At 38.3% G+C, this 5,388-nt stretch overlaps 1 protein-coding gene across 2 annotated transcripts in view; it reads right to left on the bottom strand.

Annotated features, from left to right (window-relative positions):
• The window catches only part of Hspbap1 (HSPB1 associated protein 1), an 89,123-nt gene that overhangs the window by 44,412 nt on the left and 39,323 nt on the right, over positions 1–5,388 (bottom strand). The window lies entirely within an intron of this gene.

The raw sequence follows: 5,388 nt of genomic DNA, 5'->3' as shown, positions 1-5,388 counted from the left end.
ATATAGCCAAAAATATTTCTGTATAACCACTATACTAAATTTATAATATTTTAAGAAATATGTCTATCTTTTTTTCTAAATTTAAAAATATATATACATATTCAGCGCAGGGTCTACAGGATCTCTACACAGATCAGACTCGTAGTGATTCTCCTGTTTTCAGGCTCCCAAGTGCTGGGATTACAGGCACGCACTACCAAACCCAGTCTCAATTTCATCGCAGTGCACCCTGGGGGCAGGGCCAGCAAGACTAAATCGTTTTGAGACAGGTTTCACTATGCAGTTTAGCCTGGCCTTTGGAACCCAGATTGGCCTCAAGCTCTCAATGACCCTCTGGCCTGAGTTTGCTGAGGGCTAGGATTACATGTGTGTGCTACCATGCCCAGCCAGAAACATGCTCATCTTTATGAAAACCACAAATCTTTTTGCAGAGAGACAACTAGACTTCATAAGCAAAGGTAATGGATTCCTCTGTAAGAATATACAGCATTACAACTATTTTTTTTTCCAAATTTTTAGAGCTTAAATTTTTACTTAAAATTCTAACAGGATTTCTTTAAAACGAGTACTCTGTAACTCTAAAGCTCATTTAGATGAATAAAATTCAGTAACATTTAAGCTGAATGCACAATACAGTTAGGTGCAATCAGTTCAGTGGCTATAACATAGCAGGGTAGTGATAATACACCCTGTACTTTAAAATGACCAGCAGACAAGAGCTGAAACATTTTCAACACAAAGAAATAATCAGTGTCTAATAATGTAGTAGAAATGGTTATCCAGATTTGGACATCACAAAATACAAATACATATTGAAACATTACATGCTACATAAAATACACAATTTTATATCAATTAAAATATAAATAATAAAATGAAAACAAAAAAGTATAACTGGGCAGATTGAGTAATACTTTAAAATATTAAATATATACCAGTGGTAAGGTCTTGTTCTAAAATTATTCTACTGGCCCCCAAACTTACAGCTTAATATATGACTGAGAAGCTTACGCTAGAATATATAAGCATATTGTCACACAATAGTGTTCAAAGAAAGAAAGGTGAAAAGGTGATTAAGTAAAAGATGCTAGAATGGAAGTTCCCAATTTAACAATTTAACTTTTAAAAGTCCAATGAACATTACATAACAATATATATTTACATAAAATAGATAAAAGTAAATGTATAAAAACAAATCAAGGGCCGAGGAGATAGCTCAGTAGAATAAGGGCTTGCCTGGCAAGTACAGGGTCCTGAGTTCAATTTCTGGTACTGGAAAAAAAAAATCAATAGGCTCTTAGGAGAAAATATTAGAATACATATTTCCAGAAGAAGAAATTTCTGAGGACAAAATACTTAAGGATTAAATAAATGAAGATAAAAATGGGAAGCAAAATAAAAATGTAAAACATAAACTGGGAGCTGGGCATGGTGGTACACTGTAATCCAGCCCTTGGGAGGCTGAGACAGGAGAACTGCTACAAGTTCAAGGCCATCCTGAGCTGCAAAGTGAGTTCTAGGCCAGCCTGGACTACGTAGCAAAAACTTGTTTCTCCACTCAGGTGCCTTGCCCCACAAAAGCCAGGAAATATGTCTGTAACAACACAATATATTTAATATGTAAATAATTTATTTTAAAAAATTGGAACCAATAAAGCTGTAATAGTCAGACGGGGTTAAAAAAAGAAACCCACAAATTACTAACAAACATTAACTTATGTTTATTAGTAACAGCAATCAAATTTTAATCAAAATAATGAGATCCATTTTCACCTAGCAGAAAGGTTTTTAGACAACAAAGCCTAATTTTAGCAAATGAGTGGCAAAACAGGCATCAACGCAAGTTCTGGAGATTGTAAATGGAAACCACTTTCGTGCAAAGCTCTGTCCTGTTACCAGACGCCCCTTTCTTCTGCTCCACTAATACCTGAATGTCTACTAGCTGCTCACCCATCCTGGGACACGGCCTTTACCCTCACAAAAGTTATTTTAAAAGAAGAGATTTTAATCTGGTATTTGCTTACACAACTAACCATGTGACTTTAACTGTTCTAAGTATTATTAAGCAATACAAGATGTGTCATACCTGGTGACACACACCTACATTCCTAGCTACTCAGAGAGCTGAGGCAGGACATCACAAGTTCAAGGCCAACTAGAGCAATACAGTGAGAACCTATCTCAGAATAAAGGGTTGGGAATGTAGCTGAGTGATCCCTTAGTTTAATCTCTAGTACTTCCAGGACAAAAGGGAAGAGAGGGGAGGTGGTGAGGGAAGGGGAAAAGAGGAGGGAAGGGGAAGAGCAAAGGAGATGAATAGGAAGTGTTCTGACAGACACACCTGATTTAAGGGATGGGAGCCACAATGACAGGATAAAAGGTCATTTAAGCCAAAAGGAAGAAGAACAATTAACCACATAAAGAAAAGTGGGGAAAAGAAAAGAATGGCTGGACACAACAAACTATAGATACATAAAGACTTTGGAGGAGAAAGTGGCATATTCCTGGAAACACAGAAATTAAAAATGGCCTGAGCTCAGCAAAATTAAGCTGAATGGGGCCGGGGAGATGGTTCAGTGGAGTAAGTGCTTCCCTGGCAAGTGCAAGGACCTGAGTTCAATCCCCGATTCCGCAAAAAAAAAAAAAAAAAATTAAGCTGAATGTTTCATTCCAAATGATACAAGGGGGAAAAACTGGTCTCGGGTGGGTGACCTCCAAATGATACAGGAAACCTCCAAATGACATAAGGAAAAATCATCTCTCGACCTGACCTGCACAAGTTCGTATTCTCTAAAACTGAAGAATTAATTTTAGGAACAAAAGGAGGTTATGAGCAGAATATGTTTATTGAGAGAAATAAAGCTCCTGTTCAAGAGAGGGACAGGAGGGGAGCCCCAGTGGGTTGTTCCCTGGGAAGTTGTCTCTTCCAGGGACTTTTATAGAGGAAAATCACATGGGTCTAAGGTGGTGAACATGGGAACTCCCTTAGTTGGGCATGAGGTGGGACAAAACTTTGGTCAACCAATGAGATTACAAGCACCACTGCTCAGGTAAAATTTATTAAATCCAGGACCAAATGAGGAAGTGAGTCATGTAGCAAGGGGGCATGAATAAGGGACAGGGTCTCTTCCTGTTGGGGGTTGGGCTGGTGTCTCATTTGGGCTCTTTCAAGGTGATAGATACCTATTCAGGATATCAATCCCTAATGTCCATCCCTAGGGAAGTATGTAGCTGTGTTTCCTCTTTTTGTCTAGGTCTTGAGGTGTGGCCCATATGGGAGTGTCCGTCTCTTCCAAGTTGCAAAGTCACCCTGTCTTCCATCTTGTCTCCTTGAGGGCCTGTCCCTGTCTGACTGCCTATACTATTTCTATCTAACTTGGCTGCCTGCAACACACTTGGTCTTTAGCCTAAAAGTAATGGGGAGCCAGGAAATGGTTTGAAGCAGAGATGAGATTAAATCTGTGTTTTACAAATTGTCTCTGGTTACCATCTGAGGAACGGCAGGAGCAAGAGAATGCAAGGCAGGAAGCATGGCCTAGGACTAGGGACAAGGCCACAGTAGCTTTGGAGGGGTGAGAAAGCGGGTAATGCTCACTAGAGGCCACTGAGGAGGTGGACAGGAAGGTGGCCACTGGACACGTATGATCTAGGTCACAAGACACCAGAACCACAGGGTAATCAGAAAGACTCAGAGGTTTCTGGGGTGGGGAGCTGCACAGTTTAACACTGCTTCTGAGCATATCCACTGGATGCCCTTTGAGCCCATTCTAGGAAAATCAGTAACCTAGACAAGATTGATTGTGAGGATGTTCACTGCAGTAGTATTACAAATTTAAAACTTGTAAGCAACCTAACAGAATTCTAAAATAAGTTATGACACTGCCATACAAAAGAATGTTAGGTAGCAAGTAAGTCACATTTAATGTCAAGATAGTGGTTCAGAGTATTTCAGTAAAAACATACTTAGTAGGCTATAAACTTAATACAACTTTTTAAAAAAATACAAGAAGGGCTACATGGCTACACATCAAAGTATAACTAGTGATCATATCCAGTTGGTTGGAAAGGTGTTTTAAAATTTCTGTGGGTCTTTTCATGTTTTCAAGTTTTTTCTACAATGAAGTAATATTTGTTCAGTATGTTAAAGTAGGCATTACACTATGCTATGCGTAAGACATCATTTACTTTTGAAAATATTTCTGATACATAGAAAAGTTGACTGACTTGCCCAGGTTTACACAGTAAGCCCACATTAAAACCCATGCACGCTGATTCGAGTATCAGCTCTGTCTATACTGACTATGGAAGGTTTATTTTATACTTTGAGAAATAGTTTGTTTCTTTTCTTTCCTTCTTTTTGAGACAAAATCTTGCTATATACAGTTCAGGATGGCCTTAAAATCACTACATAGCCCAAGCTGGCCTCCAACTTGCAGTGATCCTCCTGCCTCAGCATTCCAAGTGCTGAGACTACAGGTATGAGCCACTATGACCAGCAATAATTTTTAAAAGAACAACTTACCAAAACAATCTCTACAATAGAAGAAAATATTTGCAATTCATATATCTGATAATGGTCTAAAATCTGTAATATATAAAGAACTCTTACACTGCAACATCAAAAAGACAACCAATTAGGTAATGAGCAAAATAATTAAAATATACATGAAAAAATGATCAACATTATTAGTCATCACAGAAATACAAATCAGATCTCCAACGTGAAGACATGCACTTTAATAGTTTTAATAATGTACAGTAATAGTCCCTATTTTGTGGTTTGACTTTCACAGACATTATTTTGTGGGTTTTCAAAAATATTAATCTAAATTATTGCGGATTTTTTGCTATTTTGTACAATTTCGCAGTACCATATAGTAGTATGTTGTTAAAATTATGTAGATTTACCAGTTTAGAAAATGGTAAGAACGTTAGAAGTGTTTTTAAGAGTGTGGGAAAGGTTTCTAAGTGTGTGGGAAGGGTTTGTAAAGCCTTAAAATATATATAAATACTAATTGAAATACGTTGCTACTTTGCTGATTTTCACTTATTGTGGGGGTGTCTGGAATGTAACTCCCATATTAAGTGAGAGACCACTGCAATGAGGTGCAGCTGCTTTGGAAAACAGCTTGCAGTCTCTCAAAATGTTAAATGTATGGTTATCTTATGGTTTAGACCTAAACCCTCGGAAGTCCCATGTTCAGAGATGGGGCTTCTGGACAGTGATTGCAGCACGGGGAACTATACTCATCAGTGGGTTAGTCCATGAATGAGTTCACACGTGAATGTGCTGTTAGGAATTGGAGCCTGGGTGGAAGAGGCCTCACTAAGGGCATGTCTCTGAAGGCTCTTTCTGTCTCTGTCTCTCATTCTCTTATCTCCCCCCCC

This window comes from Octodon degus, unplaced genomic scaffold, assembly GCF_000260255.1.
Source record: "Octodon degus isolate 3935 unplaced genomic scaffold, OctDeg1.0 scaffold00147, whole genome shotgun sequence".
NCBI classification, from domain to species: domain Eukaryota; kingdom Metazoa; phylum Chordata; class Mammalia; order Rodentia; family Octodontidae; genus Octodon; species Octodon degus.
The sequence above is the reverse complement of the archived record's forward strand: the minus strand, read 5'-3'. Positions and strand labels throughout refer to the sequence as shown.